Below are 21,130 nucleotides of genomic sequence, written 5' to 3'. Positions count from 1 at the left end.
TGGTTCTGTATCGGGAAAAGGGGCTCTGAGCCTATCCCAAGAGTCCCCAAGTTAGAATGGCAGCAAAAAGTTATAAATGTCCACTTCCCCTTCTACTACTTAAAGGGCTTCAGTTCAAAGCAGTCCTAAGGGCAACTGCTATATTTGAATAAATTTCTCACCAGTCAAAATGGTTATTTTGTCAATCTTCCCCGTACATACACCAAGGACGATTGCATATCAGTATCCTCATGTTATCCTCAAAAAGATTCCAGAATTCAGTGAGTTTAATGAGATCTTTTTCACTTCTTCAATTATCATTATTCTATCAAAAATCATAAGCTAGGTTCAGAGCTCATCATCTCAAATCTTCCATTTTACTGTTTGTCCCACTGGACCTAAGACTAATTAATGAATCTTCCTGGCATCTTGAAATCAGTTTTCTGTATGTTGCACCACGGTGCTTTTTCATTTTCTGTGTGAAAACCATAGAAGCAAAAATTGGCACCTTTGGTGAGGAAGTTAATTTTAGTTTAAAATGTTCCTTTTATCATTACAGAGCAAGGCTTCAGGCTGCTTAAGTTAATTTTCCTTTCTGCGTTTATTTCAAGGAGCTTAAGTGCAAAATAAAATCAGTTTGTATTTTTTCCATTACATAATTTTTATATAGTACTTCTGGTCTGGCTGTAAAAATGCAAATGATCGACAACCAAAAAAGTATAAACATGCATATATATACACATGCATAAACATACACATAGAGATGATAAAGCTAAATGTACAAAGTCATAAGACAAGTTTTATATAAGTGAATTTATTTACACTTGATATCTCCTTCAGAAAACAGAGAAACAAAGATAGTAAAATAGTATTTCTCAAGGGGAAGAAAAAATACTGTCTTCCCTGAAGAAAATTTAGCTTTCCAGCTGCTTATACTGTAAAAATCTGCTTTAGAAAACTACTTACCAGGAAAGCCAAGCACTTATATTTTCCATGTCTTCAAGCTAAAAATATGTCCAGAGTATAAGCAGTAAAGCATGGCTTCAGATCTGCATCTAAACAGCAATGGCTAATTTCTTGTTTTAATATTGTATCCTTATGAGAACAGGAGGTGTGGATAAAATGAGAGTTCCTGTGGCCAGGATTCTCACCTGTCCCTGGTTGACTAGCTCACTGCACACCTGTGGGCAATACATGGCTGTTGACTCTATATAAAGAGCTCTGCCCAGTGTTCTGGGCACAACACGGTGGCAGGGCTGCAAGGCTGCAGGAGAGCAAAGCAGAGGCTGGAGTGGTGGCAGCGCCAAGGACAGAGGCCCAGAGGACAGCTGTGTGGGATGACTGTGCAGAGAGGCCCAGAGGACAGCTGTGAGGACAGAGGGTCCCAGAGGAGAGACCGGCTTGCTGCCTGCAGACTCCTTCTGAGTGAATGGGATTTTAGTGACTGACCTGCCACCTGAAAATAAAGTGGGGTATAACCCTTTCATCCCAAGAACGTTTTGCTGTCATTTTCTTTGTTCACATTGAATTCATAGCCAACTTGCCCAGGGCTGAAACCCATTGGCAAGACAAGAGGTAAGTGCTATTATCCTCATTTCACAGGTTAAAGAGCTAAAATCAGTTAAATTAAAAGCTCAAGGTTACTGGAATCAAGGAAGAACCAAACTCAAAGCTTTCATAGGCCTTCCTACGAAATTGATGAGTGTGCTTTTTTGCATTCAGACAGTTGGCAACTGTTAGGTTGAACTATATGAAATTACTGGTAGCCAATTATTTTTGTGTACAAAAACAGCAACTTCATATGGTTCGACCTAATAATTTGTTTACATTTATTGTGGCATAGTGTCTCTGCAAATCCCAAAGCAATTTATTTCTTCTCTTTGTAGCACTGTGCAAAACAGAAGGTCCTTGACAATCTGTTTGACTCTTTGGCAAGTTGAAATCATATACATTATCACTTAACCACCTCCACTTGTATGGATTACCTATTGCTGTGTAACAAATTAGTCTGAAATGTAGTGGCTTAAACCCATAAACATGATCTTACACAGTTTCTGAAGGTCAGGAGTCAGGAGCTGCTGCATAGCTGAGTCTTCTAGCTCAAGGGCTCTCATGAGGTTGCAGTCAAGATGTCAGCTGGGGCCACAGCCATTTAAGGCTTGTTTGGGGCTTGATATGCATTCTCAATGGGGTTTTATTGACCCCAAGGGGATGAAAATTTGTTCTTGGAGTTAGGGGAGAGGGGCAAAAAATATTAGATATTACCATGGTTTGTGGTTCTAAAGTTCAACCTTACCTGACAAAATCTTATTTCTTAGTATTTAATGTTTCCCACTAGGGAGAGATTAAATAATAATGATTACATTGAAAGTTTCATATAATTTAATGTTTCTCCTTAAGGAGGTGTCTTAGTCTATCTGGGATGCTGTAACAAAATACTGGGTGGCTTATTGTCTTGCCAATGGGTTTCAGCCCTGAGCAAGTTCACTATGGATTCAGTGTGAGCAAAGAAATTGACAGCAAAATGTTCTTTGGGGTGAAAGGGTTTATTACCCAGCTTGTTCTCCACAGTAGGTCGAGGACTAACGTCTCTGCCTCTGCCCAGAGCACTGGGCCGAGCTCTGTATATAGCACAGTAATAGCTTATGGCCTGAAGTTGTGGAAGCGGTAGCCTAGCAACAGGCCAGTTACATCGTCAGGCGGTTTAAGTTCAGTGAGGATCCTGGCCACGGGAACCTCAACTTCCCCACACTTATAAAAAATGGAAAATTGTTTCTCACAGTTTTGGAGGCTGGAAGTCCAGGATCAGGATGCCGGCAGGTTCAGTGCCTGGTGAGGGCCCTGGCTCACATGGCAGAAGGGGTGAGGGGGCCTCTTTTGTAAGAACTGTAATTACAACATAAGGATGCCATCCTCATGACCCTATTATGTCCCAAAGGCTCCACTCCTAACAATATCTCCTTGGGGCTTCAACATAAGGATTTTGGGTCACCCAAAGACTCAGTCTGTATTAGGGGATGATCATGAAAAAGAGAAGGCATTACAGGGGGTTAAAGGATCCTTTCCAGAAGGGCTCACTCCCGTGGCTGCTAGCAGGAGGCCTCAGATACTTGCCATGTGGGCTTCTCCACCAGCTGCTTTTGTGTCCTCACAAGGAGGCAGCTGACTTCCCCCAGGACGAGTGATCTGGGAGAGAAAGCAAGGGGGAAGCTTCAGTGTTTTTTAGGATCTGGTCTGGAAATCACAAACACCACCTTCACAACACCTACTCATTAGCAGTCCAGTCCACACTCAGGGACAGAGGGCTTAGGCTCTGTTGTTCAAAGAGAGGAGCATCTAATACGTGGAATTATTATAAAACTCCCACACATGCCGACCCAATACACTTTTAAATGTTTATAGGGCTTAGGCATTCTACCTTGCAGAAGTATCCTGAACCCAACATATGCATGGCTGTGCATACTTGTCAACTCTTGGGAGTATCAGATGTTTAAATATCTGTCTTGCCAATGGGTTTCAGCCCTGGGCAAGTTTGCTATGGATTTAATGTGACCAAGGAAAATGACAGTAAAATGTTCTTGGGGTGAAACGGTTATACCCAACTTTATTTTCAGGTGGCAGGTCAGTCACTAGAATCCCATTCACGCAGAGTGAGTCTGTATGCAGCAAGCCAGTCTCTGCCTCTGGGCCCCTCTGTCTGCACAGCCATCCCACACAGCTGTCCTCTGGGCCTCTCTGCACAGTCATCCTGCATGGCCGTCCTCTGGGCCTCTGTTCTTGGCGCTGCCACCACTCCAGCCTCTGCTCTGCTCTCCTGCAGCCTTACAGCCCTGCCACTGTGTCCCGCCCGTGGAGCTTTTTTTATAGAGTCAAATTGCCCACAGGTGTGCATTGAGCTAGTCAACCACGGCCAGGTGAGAATCCTGGCCACAGGAACTCTCATTTTATCCACACTGTCCATTCGAAAATTTTGAAACAATCTCTCATGGTTTTAACTTGTATTTTCCTGATTACTAATGAGCTTGAGAATCTTTTGATATGGCCACTCAGTATATCTTCTTATGTGGATTACCAATATCTACCTTTGCCCATTATTCTACTGGACTGTTTATCATTTTTAAAACTGATTGCAGATGTTCTTAATATATTCTGATCATATATATATTTGTGCAATATATATATGTATATACATATATACATTTTATTTCCCCTCAGTCTGTGGCCTATTTTTTTCACTTTTTAAAATGGTGCTTTTCAATGAACAGATGTTTTAAAAACTAGATCACAAAATATCCCCTATATTTTATTATAAACATTATAAAGTTTTGTTTTTCACATGACATCTTTTATTCTCCTGGGATAACATACATCCCCATGGACAATGTATGAGATGTCTGTCCCCCCGACACTTGAATCCTAAATGCATAACCAATGTTATTCCATCAAAGACAGGCCGTCAGAAGTTACCTAGAAATAACGATGCATATGTTCCTGCCAGATAAAGCTATTTGAGTCTCATGAAATTCCTAAAGCTAAAAGAAGATAAGGGTGCTTAAATTTGCTGAGGCCAGTCAGATGTTGAGATTACATTCTGTTGTTCTGAAAGTCTCTTACATTTTATTAGCATTTATATCAGGCAGCATGATTTCAGCACCTAGTCCACCCAGTCTAAACAATAAGGAAATTTATTAGCTCGTAAAACAGGAAGTTGGGTTCAGAGTTGAGCTTCAGAGTTGGTTGACTCGGTGACTCAGCAAATTTCTCAAGCGCCCAAAATCTTCTCTTTCTCTGCCACTTGCAATCAGCTTCATCCTAAAGCTGGTTGTAAGATGGTTGCTCAAGTAGTTTTCACATGGCTTTCTAAGCTCAAGTATGTACACACACATCCTCCAGTCTGCCTCTCCTTGCCTCTGATTGGCCCAAATTTGCCCAGGTCTGCCCCTTCTGAACATACCATGATCAGGGAAAAGTGAGCATTACATTCCCTATGTTCACCACACTATTTTGGTTTTTGAAGACTGTGGCAGAGACAGTGAGAAGTCCCCCCAAAAAGCCTTTTTTTTTTTTTGCATCTGATTTTTCCTAGCACATGGACAACCATAGTGAAGACTGTATTTCCAGACTGCCTGAGTTACTACTAGGTGTGGGCATGAGATGAAGTTCTGGACAAGCTGAAATTGCATGTGCAAGACCTGGGAAGTGTTCTTGAAGGGAGAGGGCAAACCCTTCCCTTTCTTTTCTCTGTCCACTGACTGGAATGCAGAAACAATGGCTGGAGCTGGAATCATGATGTTGACCCCAACACTTGTGGAAAATCACTTGCAACTGACTAGAGGATCCTATGGGTCCCTGAAGATGGAGGTCCATGAGCATGTTCAGGTAGCTGGGACTACTGTTAACAGAGCACTTGCAAACTGGGTGGCTTAAACGACAGGCATTCTCTCACAGTGCTGAAGGCAGGTCAGCAAGGTTTATTCCTTCTGGGCACTCAAGGGAGAAGCCATGCCTCTCTCCTATGGTATGTGCTGGCTTCTTCGGCTTGTGGACACATCACTCCACTCTCTACCTCCATCTTTACATGGCATTCTCCTTGTGTGTCTGTGTGTCCAAATTTCCCTCTTGTAAGGAATCAGTCATATTGGATTAAATGCCCACCTATTCCTATTATGGCTTCAAGAAATTTAATCTTTTTTCCGAAGTTAATCTTGGGCTTCTTGTCTCTAACGGAAGTCAAAGGCCTCTGGACTTGGGGGTAGTATTCTCAGCCTACTCCAAACATTCAATAGTACTTTGTAGCAAGCACATGAGGTTTATCATGTCCTGCTTCATCAGGTAGTTAATCATGGTCTTTCTCTTTCCTCCCAGGACTAGAGGTCTTATTCTCCTCTGAATGAAGGGGTCTCAGGAAAATGTGTTGCTTAGTGTAGGCGCTGTGCAAATAATATTTATGCCATTTACTTATTCATATGCACAGGATTCAATTTGTGTCAACTTTGAATTGTGTCAAACTGATGTCTATTGTGACACAAAACAATGACACAAAACAAATGTGACACAAAACAAAATGTGACACAAAAACAAATGACTTTAAGTTTGAATGTGGTGCTTTGGTACGAATCTTAAAATAAATAATTCCTTGGAAGAACATCTATTCTTATATGCCAAATAGATAAAAATAGAGTGTTCAAAAATTTAGTGTACTAAAATCAGGTTGGTTTGTTAATATTACTATTTGACATTGTTATCCCAGTAGTTTCTGATTTTAAACACTATCTTATTCCACTTAATTTTTTTCCTATTCTGGCAGTTACCTGTTTTTAATCCCAGATATTTCCAAAATAAGTGAGTTCCAAAACAATTTTTAAAAAAGCATGGTATCGTTCATATTTGAGAAGCAGTACAGAATGCACTAAATGACGTATGAGAATTCTCAAAAAACTAGAGACCTAACAATACTTTCCTTGCAGTATACATGGTAGTAGATTTTTTAAAAAGTAGTCACAATATTTGTATGTCATCTCCTCAAGAGGTGGAATCTCTTCTTTCCCCACCCCTTGATTATGAGCTGGTCTTGCCAACTTGCAATAGAATATGGTGGGAGTTATATTGTGTGAATTTCAGTCAAGGCTTCAAGAGGCCTTCAGCATCTGCCTTTGCCTTCCTAGAATGCTTATGCTGATAGTAGATAAGCACAGTCTAGACTACCGATGATGTAAGGATATATGGAGAGAAGGGCCCAGCTGACAACTAGTATCAATGCCCCAGACATGGGAATGAAGTATCTTTGCCCTTCTGTCCCCAGTCAAGCCATCGAATAAATGCAGCCACATGAGTGAGTCTAAGTGGGCTGATCAGAACTGCCCAGCCAACCTCTAACTGATCATGAGAAATAATAAATGTCGATATTATAAGTCACTAATTTTGGGGATCATCTATTACACAGCAATACATAACTGATACACACATAATCTTTAACATATTATTAAGCATTAGTAAATTATTAGCCAAGTTTCAATTATACATATCAACAAAAGATAGGGTCAGAGGAGGGGAGCCAAGATGGCGGCGTGAGTAGAGCAGTGGAAATCTCCTCCCAAAAACACATAGAGCTATGAAAATATAACAAAGAAAAATCTTCCTAAAATAGAGACCACAGGACACAGGACAACATCCAGACCACATCCACACCTGCAAGAACCCAGCGCCTTGTGAAGGGGGTAAGATACAAGCCCCAGCCCGGCGGGACCCGAGCGCCCCTCCCCCCGGCTCCCGGCGGGTGGAGAGAAACCGGAGCAGTTTTTTTTTTTTGGCGAGCGCTTTTTGGAAGCCTTAGAGGGACGGGCCCCCGTTGCTGGGGAGGCAGGGTGGCGGGACCGGTGAGGAGGTGCCTGGGAACAGCGCCGGAGGACAAAGAATATCCCGCGTTTCTCCCTGCGAGACCTGGGGGCGGGTGCCTGAGACCGGTGCCTGAGGACGGAGGAGGTCGCGCGTTTTTCCCCTTTTTTTTTTTCTCTTTATGGCAAGCGCTTTTTGGAAGCCTTGAAGGGACGGGGACCCCAGTGCTAGGGAGGCACGGTGGCGGGACTGGTGAGCGGGTGGCTGGGACCGGCGCCTGAGGACAAAGAATATCCCCCGTTTTTCCCTGCGGGACCGGTGGGCGGGTGCCTGAGACCGGCACTTGAGGACAGAGGAAATCGCGCGTTTTTCCCCTTTTTTTTTCTCTTTTCTGCGAGTGCTTTTTGGAAGCCTAAAAGGGACAGGGACCCCGGTGCTAGGGAGGCAGGGCGGCGGGACTGGTGAGCGGGTGCCTGGGACCGGCACCTGAGGACAAAGAATATCCCGCATTTTTCCCTGTGGGACCGGTGGGTGGGTGCCTGAGACCAGCACCTGAGGACGGAAGAAATCGCGCATTTTTCCCCTTTTTTTTCTCTCTTTTTGCCAAGTGCTTTTTGGAAGCCTTGAAGGGACAGGGACCCCGGTGCTAGGGAGGCAGGGCGGCAGGACTGGTGAGCGGGTGCGTGGGACCAGTGCCTGAGGACAAAGAATATTGAGCGTTCCTTCCCTGCGGGACCGGTGGGTGGGTGCTTTTTGGAAGCCTTGAAAGGACAGGGACCCTGGTGCTAGGGAGACAGGGCAGCAGGACCAGTGCGCGGGTGCCTGGGACCGGCACCTGAGGAAAAAAAAAAAAAAAAATCGCGTGTTTTTTCTTTTTTTTTTCCTTTCTGTTCCCTCTCTCATTGTTGCTGTTGTTGTTTTGGTTTGGAGAGTGCTTTTTGGAAATCTTAAAGGGGCAGGACAGGTCACTTAGACCAGAAGCAGGGAATCTGGGGATCTCTGGGCACTCTAACCCCCTGGGCAGCAGGGAGCACAGAGGCCCCTTACGGAGATAAATAGTCTCCTGGCTGCTCCCCCTCTAACGGGGCTCCACCATTTTGGAGGAACAGCCCCAGCCAGGCCAAGCCCACAGCAACAGTGGAGATAAACCCCAAAGCAACTGGGCAGGAAGCAGAAGCCCTGTCTGCGCACAGCTGCCCAGCACAAGCCACTAGAGGTCGCTATTCTCCCAGGAAAAGGCTACAAACCAACAAGAAGGGAAGCTCTTCCAGCGGTCACTTGTACCAGCTCTGCAGACTATCTCTATCACCATGAAAAGGCAAAACTACAGGCAGACAAAGATCACAGAGACAACACCTGAGAAGGAGACAGACCTAACTAGTCCTCCTGAAAAAGAATTCAAAATAAAAATCATGAACATGCTGACAGAGATGCAGAAAAAAATGCAAGAGCAATGGGATGAGATGCAGAGAAAAATGCAAGAGCAGTGGGATGAGATGCAGAGAAAAATGCAAGAGCAGTGGGATGAAGTCCGGAAGGAGATCACAGATGTCAGGAAAGAGATCACAGAAGTGAAACAATCCCTGGAAGGATTTATAAGCAGAATGGATAAGATGCAAGAGGCCATTGAAGGAATAGAAGCCAGAGAACAGGAACGTATAGAAGCTGACATAGAGAGAGATAAAAGGATCTCCAGGAATGAAACAACACTAAGAGAAATATGTGACCAATACAAAAGGAAAAACATTCGTATTATAGGGATACCAGAAGAGGAAGAAAGAGGAAAAGGGATAGAAAGGGTCTTTGAAGAAATAATTGCTGAAAACTTCCCCAAACTGGGGGAGGAAATAATCGAACAGACCATGGAATTATACAGAACCCCCAACAGAAAGGATCCAAGGAGGACAACACCAAGACACATAATAATTAAAATGGCAAGGATCAAGGACAAGGAAAGAGTTTTAAAGGCAGCTAGAGAGAAAAAGGTCACCTATAAAGGAAAACCAATCAGGCTAACATCAGACTTCTCAACAGAAACCCTACAGGCCAGAAGAGAATGGCATGATATACTTAATGCAATGAAACAGAAGGGCCTTGAACCAAGGATACTGTATCCAGCACGACTATCATTTAAATATGATGGTGGGATCAAACAATTCCCAGACAAGCAAAAGCTGAGGGAATTTGCTTCCCACAAACCACCTCTACAGGGCATCCTACAGGGACTGCTCTAGATGGGAGCACCCCTAAAAAGAGCACAGAACAAAACACACAACATATGAAGAAGGGAGGAGGAGGAATAAGAAGGGAGAGAAGAAAAGACTCTCCAGACAGTGTATATAACAGCTCAATAAGCGAGCTAAGTTAGGCAGTAAGATACTAAAGAAGCTAACCTTGAACCTTTGGTAACCACGAATCTAAAGCCTGCAATGGCAATAAGTACATATCTTTCAATAGTCACCCTAAATGTAAATGGACTTAATGCACCAATCAAAAGACATAGAGTAATAGAATGGATAAAAAAGCAAGACCCATCTATATGCTGCTTACAAGAAACTCACCTTAAACCCAAAGATAAGCATAGACTAAAAGTCAAGGGATGGAAAAACATATTTCAGGCAAACAACAGTGAGAAGAAAGCAGGGGTTGCAGTACTAATATCAGACAAAATAGACTTCAAAACAAAGAAAGTAACAAGAGATAAAGAAGGCCACTACATAATGATAAAGGGCTTAGTCCAACAAGAGGATATAACCATTCTAAATATATATGCACCCAATACAGGAGCACCAGCATATGTGAAGCAAATACTAACAGAACTAAAGAGGGAAATAGACTGCAATGCATTCATTGTAGGAGACTTCAACACACCACTCACCCCAAAGGATAGATCCACCGGGCAGAAAATAAGTAAAGACACACAGGCACTGAACAACACACTAGAACAGATGGACCTAATAGACATCTATAGAACTTTACATCCAAAAGCAACAGGATATACATTCTTCTCAAGTGCACATGGAACATTCTCTAGAATAGACCACATACTAGCTCACAAAAAGAGCCTCAGTAAATTCCACAATATTGAAATTCTACCAACCAATTTTTCAGACCACAAAGGTATGAAAGTAGAAATAAATTCTACAAAGAAAACAAAAAGGCTCACAAACACATGGAGGCTTAACAACATGCTACTAAATAATCAATGGATCAATGAACAAATCAAAATAGAGATCAAGGAATATATAGAAACAAATGACAACAACAACACTAAGCCCCAACTTCTGTGGGATGCAGCGAAAGCAGTCTTAAGAGGAAAGTATATAGCAATCCAGGCACACTTGAAGAAGGAAGAACAATCCCAAATGAATAGTCTAACATCACAATTATTAAAACTGGAAAAAGAAGAACAAATGAGGCCTAAAGTCAGCAGAAGGAGGGACATAATAAAGATCAGAGAAGAAATAAACAAAATTGAGAAGAATAAAACAATAGCAAAAATCAACGAAACCAAGAGCTGGTTCTTTGAGAAAATAAACAAAATAGATAAGCCTCTAGCCCAACTTATTAAGAGAAAAAGAGAGTCAACACAAATCAACATAATCAGAAATGAGAATGGAAAAATCACGACAGACTCCACAGAAATACAAAGAATTATTAAAGACTACTATGAAAACCTATATGCCAACAAGCTGGAAAACCTAGAAGAAATGGACAACTTCCTAGAAAAATACAACCTCCCAAGACTGACCAAGGAAGAAACACAAAAGTTAAACAAACCAATTACAAGCAAAGAAATTGAAACAGTAATCAAAAAACTACCCAAGAACAAAACCCCGGGGCCGGACGGATTTACCTCGGAATTTTATCAGACACACAGAGAAGACATAATACCCATTCTCCTTAAAGTGTTCCACAAAATAGAAGAAGAGGGAATACTCCCAAACTCATTCTATGAAGCCAACATCACCCTAATACCAAAACCAGGCAAAGACCCCACCAAAAAAGAAAATTACAGACCAATATCCCTGATGAACGTAGATGCAAAAATACTCAATAAAATATTAGCAAACAGAATTCAACAGTATATCAAAAGGATCATACACCATGACCAAGTGGGGTTCATCCCAGGGATGCAAGGATGGTACAACATTCGAAAATCCATCAACATCATCCACCACATCAACAAAAAGAAAGACAAAAACCACATGATCATCTCCATAGATGCTGAAAAAGCATTTGACAAAATTCAACATCCATTCATGATAAAAACTCTCAGCAAAATGGGAATAGAGGGCAAGTACCTCAACATAATAAAGGCCATATATGATAAACCCACAGCCAGCATTATACTGAACAGCGAGAAGCTGAAAGCATTTCCACTGAGATCGGGAACCAGACAGGGATGCCCACTCTCCCCACTGTTATTTAACATAGTACTGGAGGTCCTAGCCACGGCAATCAGACAAAACAAAGAAATACAAGGAATCCAGATTGGTAAAGAAGAAGTTAAACTGTCACTATTTGCAGATGATATGATACTGTACATAAAAAACCCTAAAGACTCCACTCCAAAACTACTAGAACTGATATCGGAATACAGCAAAGTTGCAGGATACAAAATCAACACACAGAAATCTGTAGCTTTCCTATACACTAACAACGAATCAATAGAAAGAGAAATCAGGAAAACAATTCCATTCACCATTGCATCAAAAAGAATAAAATACCTAGGAATAAACCTAACCAAGGAAGTGAAAGACTTATACTCTGAAAACTACAAGTCACTCTTAAGAGAAATTAAAGGGGACACTAATAAATGGAAACTCATCCCATGCTCATGGCTAGGAAGAATTAATATCGTCAAAATGGCCATCCTGCCAAAAGCAATATACAAATTTGATGCAATCCCTCTCAAATTACCAGCAACATTCTTCAATGAATTGGAACAAATAATTCAAAAATTCATATGGAAACACCAAAGACCCCGAATAGCCAAAGCAATCCTGAAAAAGAAGAATAAAGTAGGGGGGATCTCACTCCCCAACTTCAAGCTCTACTACAAAGCCATAGTAATCAAGACAATTTGGTACTGGCACAAGAACAGAGCCACAGACCAGTGGAACAGATTAGAGACCCCAGAAATTAACCCAAACATATATGGTCAATTAATATTTGATAAAGGAGCCATGGACATACAATGGCAAAATGACAGTCTCTTCAACAGATGGTGCTGGCAAAACTGGACAGCTACATGTAGGAGAATGAAACTGGACCATTGTCTAACCCCATATACAAAGGTAAACTCAAAATGGATCAAAGACCTGAATGTAAGTCACGAAACCATTAAACTCTTGGAAAAAAACATAGGCAAAAACCTCTTAGACATAAACATGAGTGATCTCTTCTTGAACATATCTCCCCGGGCAAGGAAAACAACAGCAAAAATGAGCAAGTGGGACTACATTAAGCTGAAAAGCTTCTGTACAGCGAAAGACACCATCAATAGAACAAAAAGGAACCCTACAGTATGGGAGAATATATTTGAAAATGACAGATCTGATAAAGGCTTGACGTCCAGAATATATAAAGAGCTCACACGCCTCAACAAACAAAAAACAAATAACCCAATTAAAAAATGGGCAGAGGAACTGAACAGACAGTTCTCCAAAAAAGAAATACAGATGGCCAAGAGACACATGAAAAGATGCTCCACATCGCTAATTATCAGAGAAATGCAAATTAAAACTACAATGAGGTATCACCTCACACCAGTAAGGATAGCTGCCATCCAAAAGACAAACAACAACAAATGTTGGCGAGGCTGTGGAGAAAGGGGAACCCTCCTACACTGCTGGTGGGAATGTAAATTAGTTCAACCATTGTGGAAAGCAGTATGGAGGTGCATCAAAATGCTCAAAACAGACCTACCATTTGACCCAGGAATTCCACTCCTAGGAATTTACCCTAAGAACGCAGCAATCAAGTTTGAGAAAGACAGATGCACTCCTATGTTTATCGCAGCACTATTTACAATAGCCAAGAATTGGAAGCAACCTAAATGTCCATCTGTAGATGAATGGATAAAGAAGATGTGGTACATATACACAATGGAATACTACTCAGCCATAAGAAGTGGAAAAATCCAACCATTTGCAGCAACATGGATGGAGCTGGAGAGTATTATGCTCAGTGAAATAAGCCAAGCGGAGAAAGAGAAATACCAAATGATTTCACTCATCTGAGGAGTATAGGAACAAAGGAAAAACTGAAGGAACAAAACAGCAGCAGAATTACAGAACCCAAAAATGGACTAACAGGTACCAAAGGGAAAGGAACTGGGGAGGATGGGTGGGCAGGGAGGGATAAGGGGGGGGAAGAAGAAGGGGGGTATTAAGATTAGCATGCATGGGGGGGAGGGAGAAAGGGGAGGGTGGGCTGCACAACACAGAGAGGACAAGTAGTGACTCTACAACATTTTGCTAAGCTGATGGACAGTAACCGTAATGTGGTTGTTAGGGGGGACCTGATATAGGGGAGAGCATAGTAAACATAGTATTCTTCAGGTAAGTGTAGATTAAAAATTTAAAAAAAAAAAAAAAAGAAAGAAAGAAAGAAAAGGGGGATTACTCCTTAACAGGATAAAACTATTGGTAAATCAAAGATCAACGCATGCTTTAAATATCCTTAATGTTGATCACTTAAAGGGTGTCAGATGATCAGCTATGGAGGTACTCTTTTCTGATAATATTCCTTTCTCTTAATTAAAAAAAAAAAAAAAAAAAAGCAGTTACTGTGTGCTGACCTCCAATGAGTTCTGCACAGTGGTATAGAGGGCATGTCAAAGTGTGGGCAAAGGGTCTGTTTGTTTCTACGCAGAAGATCAAGGCCTAGCTTGGATACCCAGAAAATGAACTAAGATACGATATGAGGAGGAGCTTCCGGCATCAGCACTCTCTGGAGGACTCGTGCCGGGGGATGATCATCAAAAAGCCTCCACAGGGATCCGGACGATGCTGCGGTTGTGGCTGCATCCAGCCCACCATCTCCTGGACTTGCCATGAGAAGGAGGAGGGAGATGTCTAGGCTGGCATGTGCATACAGTGAGACAACGAATTTGACCGGATCTGTCTGTTGGAACTCAACCAGGAGTTGGGAGGGGTGCAAGTTGTAGCACCCCAAAATCTCATGACTATAGACTATCTATGGTTAAAAGAACATATGGGATGTGAACAGATCCCAGAAATGGGCTGCTTTAATTTGTCTAATGGTTCAAGTACAGTTGGAAAATATCCATCATATCATAGATAAATTTTCACAAATGCCTAGGGTGCCTAAATGGTTTTCTTGGCTTCACTGGAGATGGCTGGTAATTATAGATTTGCTTTGTTTATGTCACCGTATTCCTATTATGTCAATATGTGTGTGCAAATTAGTTAGTAGTTTAAAACCTATACATACTTAAGGTACTATACAAGAAGATATGTCAAAGAAATAATCAATCCTCCCAAGTTTCCTTCATATGCTACATCTATAGCTTTTCTTCTTCCTTCCTAATTACAAACTTTAAATAGAATTCGTGCCTCATATCGAATTTACCGAGTATCATAATTCCTCCAGGTGGTAAAGATACCTTGAGACAAGTGCTGGGCATAGAAGCCACAGGGCATAAATCTGCAAAGAAGTAAAAAGCTAACCTTTGCAAACAATATGGCTTCTCTCTCACTTACCAACTTTACATTTCCCTGTATGGCCCCGGAAGATGACTGGTTAGCCAGAGACGGGTAAGATTCCTCAAGGGAGGAACAACCTAAGACAGGCACAGTCGCAGGGGGGCCATCAGGTGAGAATTTGGGGATCAACAGAGGTGAGGCTCAGAACCTCACCCCCCCTGTTTTGAGAGAAATCTTCTGCATCCGTGGATGTTTTGCTGCCCTTGTCTAGCCTGGATTAATACTTAGTCCATAGGCACACACCTGATCATCTGATCATCTACATTTGCCTTCTTACAGCACTAAACTATGTTTTCTACCTTTACCTTGCATCTACCTACCACTTCAGCATTTTATTAAAAATAAAAATAATAATAATAATAGGAGAAATGTGGGATCAACATATAAATCAAGTACAAAAATCAAATGAATATTCATATTTGACCTGATGGTTTATAGGTCATATTGCATGATCAAAACCGAAAGTTTCTGTGATGACTGCCCTTGTACTGTTCACCATGTAAGAATTTATTCACTCTGTAAGAATTCGTTCACCATGTAAGAACTTGTTCGTTATGCTTCAGAAGATTGGAGACTGACGAGAATTAGGCTTGAGATGGATTAATGATTGTACATTGAGCATTGACCCCCCTATACTGAATTTTATTGTTGTTAACAACCATTTGATCAATAAATATGAGAGATGCCCTCTCAAAAAAAAAAAAAAAAAAAAAAAAAAAAGATAGGGTCAGAAGTAAAATGCCCAGGAAGGTAAAATTCGTGAATATTAAATAATTTAAACAATCAACCAAATTAGATAATAAGTACATTAAATTTAGCAATAAATACACTTAGGTATATTTTGGCATGTATATGTGATCACTCTACACTAAGAATGGAATATATCCTTGCCCTTAGACTAAAAATTTCTTTAATTCAGAAAAATGAAAGGACAATAAAAGTTTAAAAAAAAATTGTTCAAGGATGTAAGTTCTCAGATGATTGGATTCCCATCCAGACTTACTAATTTTCATTGTACTTTAAAAATCAATGTTGTGATTGAAGACTACACACCAATATCTTTATGAATATAGATGTAAAATCCCCACAAAAGTACTAAAAAATTGAATCCACCTATATATAAAAAGGATTATATATTGTCACATGGGATGTATCCCAAGAATACAAGGTTGGTTTAACATAAGAAAATCAGCACATAGAATACACATCATCAATGGACTTAAGGACAAAAACCACATGATAAACTCAGTACAGAAAAGGTATTTGACAAAACTCAATACTACTTTATGAGAAAACACTCAACAAACTAGGATATCAACAAACCCATTCCCACCGTAACTGAAGAATATTCAATAGATCATCTATGTTTTGTGCCTATAGTTATTCATGTTTTCATTTGTAAGATACGATTGGTTGCAGCTTGTTTAAAGCACAATCAGGCCTATCTTTGCCTGTATACATCCTAAATATACCCAAGAGTGAATCATTCACACAAAGCATATTAATATGATGGTAATTTTGCTCTGAATATCACAATAAAGAATGAGCTTAGGGAACAGCCTCAGTTCATCAAAAATGAAATGCAGTTCATGGTGAAGGAAACCTAAAGAAGGATGAAACACAGAAACGCAAGAGTTAGGAGGGACCTTAGAGTTTACAGAGTTCAAACTCTTGCTCTGTGCCTGAGTCCACTTCCTATCAAGATGCCAGCCAGTCTCTAAACAGCAAAGAAAGGATTATTTCAGTTTTCAGATCTAGTCACTTAATCAACAAAACTTTATCGAGCATTGACTAATGCCTCAGGCACTGTCCTAGGTACTTGGGATATATCAGGGGACAAAAAGCTACCAGTTCTTGTAGAACTTAAATCTAGTGGGGAAAGGCAGACAATAAACAATAAGCAATGTAATTATGTAATATGCTAGATAATGGAAAATGCTTTGGAAAAGAGAGAGTAGATCAAGGAGACTGAGAGCGAATTGTGGTGTGCATGTATATGTGTGTGGAGATTAAATCAGGGTCAGAGTAGTCTCCACTGAGAAGGTGACATTTAAGCATAAACTCAAAGGAGGTGCAGACTCAGTCAATTGGATTTCAGGGGAAAAGCAGTCCAGGTGGAAACAACCAGAGCAGATGCCTTAAGGTGGGCCTGAGAAACCTCTCTTCTGACTGCTCTAAATGCAAGTATCTTAACTGTGAGTCCACACACCTTTTGGAGAGCATTCAGAGAAACCTATTATTTCTTTCAATTATGAATGTAGGCAACACATTCTGCTCCTACCATGTGCTTGCTATGCCTGTCCTGACTTTTGATTCTCTAAATCATGAAACCATATTAACTTTCAACCACCCTAATACAGGAGGGCCTCAGCATTACTCCATGTGTTCACATATAAAAACTTTAAACAGGTCCAACGCAACAAACAGAATTGTAATTGGTTTAGAGAGTCAAAGATCAGGCCAGGCATGGAAGGCATGGAACAGAAGGAACTTGTAAAAAGACTGTGAGAAATCTGCCTTGGGTTTAATCCCACAACCTGTCCTAATCCAGTTTCACTTGTCATTCCCACTATGACTAATGAATTAGCTTCTATGTCTGACAACATTAAGAACTTACTCTGGTATGATATGGCCTCTGCAGAGGGGTAATCTCAGCAGTCCAGTATGGTAGAAAGCCGAGTCAAGTTTCCACCCCTCGCATTTTCAGTAATTACTTGTTATTACAAAAATTCCAAATGTAGTCAGATCACTGATAGTTAATTTTGTTTAAAAAATGCATTTCTGATATCTAGAATTTGTGACATACAGAATTTCTTGTTACCACAGACATAGTAAAAGGATTAGGATCCTAACTTTTCTTTTTTGCATCATCTGTTTCTTTTGGCTAGGTTGAAATATTCTTTTTTTTATGGTTGTTTATCTTTTTTTTTGAAAGTTTAATTGCATTTAATTTTTTGGAGGGTATCATTAATGTACAATTAATGAGCAACATTATGGTTACAAGACTCCCCACATTATCAAGCCCCCACCACACACCCCATTACAGTCACTGTCTGTCAGCATAGTAAGATGCTATTGAATCACTACTTGTCTTCTCTGTGCTATACTGCCTTCCCCGTGCCCCCCACACCCCCACTACATTATGTGTGCTAATCATAATGCCCCTTTTTCCCCCTTGTCCCTCCCTTCCAACCCACCCTCCCCAGTCCCTTTCCCTTTGGTACCTGTTAGTCCATTCTTGGGTTCTGTGAGTCGGCTGCTGTTTTGTTACTTCAGTTTTTTCTTTGTTAAGTTATGAAATATTCTTGACATTCTGCTACAGTCATTCTTTCTAGATCTTTTCTTCACTTAATCCATATGTTTAAAAAAATTCAATAAAAGAAAGACAATGACATTGCCTTTCCAGTTTATCAGAAAGAACACCTAAAATATAGTGATATGTTAGGGCATAATGAACAAAATCTGGACAGTAATTAGTAAAATTATCTAAATGAAAACAAACTTGGAGAGTTGTAAGGAGGGATAGTCTTATTAACGATATAATTTAAATATTGGGGAGGAAATTTTTCAATATCAGTTTTAATCAGTAACCACACTATTGGATATCAGATGTGGAAGACTTTTGGAAACTAGAACATCACACCAAAATTGTCAATTCACAAAGGAAAAGGTTCAAAGATTTGACTCACAACAATTTGAAACTTCAGTACTCTAAAAAGTATCATAGAATTAAAATACACATGACAAATTAAAAACTTGATTTTGTAGTGTATCTGACAAGAGAGAGATTTTTAATAGGGTTACTCTATATTAAGTAAGCCAATAGACCAATGAGCAAAGGATATAAAGACAATGCATAGAAGAAACACTGAGTTCTTGGGGAACTGAGTCATGCCCTACAAGATGCTTGGGTATTCAGAATTCTTGCTATAGTCTTGTGGGTTTTGCCTGCTAATGATAATCTACAAAGTAGGAGACAGAATGGCAAAATGATTCCAGCAGAGAACTTGAATAGAACCAACTAGGAGGAAGCCAGCGGTTGGTATTAGTGACCACATAAGGAAATGCAACCTTCTGAAAAAAGAAACTGATTGTTTGGTATTTCAGCAAGAACTAGGCTTCCTTTCCACTTACCTGCCCAAGGAGAAGAGAGCTGGACTTGTTTTAGCAACCTGTATTAAAATTCACATTCCTTTTAACCCAGGTAAGATCAGAAACTGGTCTCCACCCCTGCTCCAAGTCCATCCTGAAGTACAAGTGTTTGGTTATGACCTCACCCACCCACACCTGGATACCTGTCACAGCCTGGGCAAGCCCGAACAATAACCTACCTGGTTCCTCCAAACAACACTCTTCCCAATACTCAAATACAACCAACAGAAGACTTTTTTTAAAAACAGGGCTCCTTCTTGAGGAAACTGCTCCCATTGTTCTGGGCTCCCTTCTATAAAACGTCTCCCCTCCTCAGTTCATTCTGAATTCTGCTTTAGTATTTATCTTTCTGAAGTACACTTGGGTGACATCACCCCTCACCGAGCCATCTTAAGCAGATCCCTGTCCCTAATACAACTCAAACCCCATTGCAAAGCCATCAAGAGTTCATAGTTTCATGGAATAAACAACCTCTTTACAAGTCCCTTTTTCTATCATTCTACACTTCTTGAGTATTCCTGCTATTTCCTATACATTTCAAAGCTCCTTTAGTCTGTGGAAATCCTCCTACCTCCTAAGGATTAGCTAAAAAATTTCCAAGAAGTCTTCCTTCCAAATGAATACTTGAGCCCAGGGCCCTGTGAATTTGAAACCAGTCCTCCCTAGGTGCTTCCCCCACCACCCCAAAATGGCCCAGGTACCTTGCCCTCTTTACATGGCCTCTTAGCCTCCTGAGGGAACCATCCTTTTCTCCCCTGGAGTATTATCTTCTTAGAGCAGATTCTGTCATTTTTCTTTTCTTGCCCCAAAGCACGTTAAAGAACTTAACATAGTGTGTCCTCAGTAATTGAATGAATGAAGAAATGAGCCAGTTTTTGGAGAAACCAGTGCATTTATAGAGCTTTTGACAGGGAGGCAGTACAGTGAGAGCACGGGTATGGGGGTTGGAGCACTCTGGATTTTGGTTCACTAGGTGACTGAGCAGCTGTGTGCCTTAGGTGTTTCCTCTAAAAACTGCTAGGTAACATGGTGGTTGTGCAAATGGGGTACTGCACAAAAACACCATGAAATGACACCTGTGGCATATGCCAAGGAGGTAACTGTTAGGTGTCTCTGGTATTCTAGTGCAATGCTGAAAGGGCCCTTAAACAACTACTCTATGATTAGGGAATAGTCAAGTCTGTGGCTGAACAATGGCCTCTCAACCACTTCAGGTTGACAAATCCCTTTCACTGCTCTGTGCCACCAAAACTTCCTTGTTACAAATACAATGTGGTGATAATGTATTTACATGATAATGTATGTGAAAGCACTATGTCAACTTCTTTAGGATTATTTTTATTACATACATCAACTCAGAGAAAAAAGCCAAAGATTTTATTTTTTATTCAATCTCTGACATGTTGTGTGAGGGCTTTGAAAAGAAACTTGCCCCTCTCATATGGTATTCCTTCCCTTTACAGTTTATAGTACAGTGAATTTGATCAGGTTCTCATAAAAGAAACAATCTTGATGGGTTATGTTTTGCTCCCTCTGCTGGCCTGAGAGCAGGATAACACTGCCTGAGACTAAAGTTCAAGTTGATCATCTCAATGTTTATTTTCATGGACCTCACTATAAAGATGTAATGGCATTCCACAGAACAAGAAAAAACATGTAGTTTCAGCTCTATCTTATATATCTTACAATTAAAAGCAATCTGTTTATATCTACTTTTTAACTATTAATCATCTCAGGGTTCAAATCTAGAAAGTTATTTTTGTATAAAGGTTAGCTGCCCTCCATTTTTTTTTTTACCAGAGTAATGACTTTAAAAGATTCTACTGTTTCTATATTTAGGCTGAAATCCAATGAAAACACTCAGACTGGAGATTTTTTACACTTACTTTGCTACCACTCATTTTTGCAACACGATTTACTTCCAAACTGAC

At 40.6% G+C, this 21,130-nt stretch overlaps 1 long non-coding RNA gene across 1 annotated transcript; it reads right to left on the bottom strand.

The window, feature by feature from the left end:
• Positions 1-13,810: 13,810 nt before the first annotated feature.
• On the bottom strand, positions 13,811-19,288 carry LOC140846617 (uncharacterized). Its single transcript, XR_012125919.1, has 3 exons — positions 19,182-19,288; positions 18,272-18,470; positions 13,811-16,650 (listed from the first exon to the last, which is right to left on the bottom strand). It is a non-coding gene; the product is annotated as an uncharacterized lncRNA (long non-coding RNA).
• Positions 19,289-21,130: the final 1,842 nt, after the last annotated feature.

Source organism: Manis javanica, chromosome 15, assembly GCF_040802235.1.
Source record: "Manis javanica isolate MJ-LG chromosome 15, MJ_LKY, whole genome shotgun sequence".
Lineage (NCBI taxonomy): Eukaryota > Metazoa > Chordata > Mammalia > Pholidota > Manidae > Manis > Manis javanica.
Note: the sequence above shows the minus strand (reverse complement) of the source record. Positions and strands in the feature narration are given on the sequence as shown.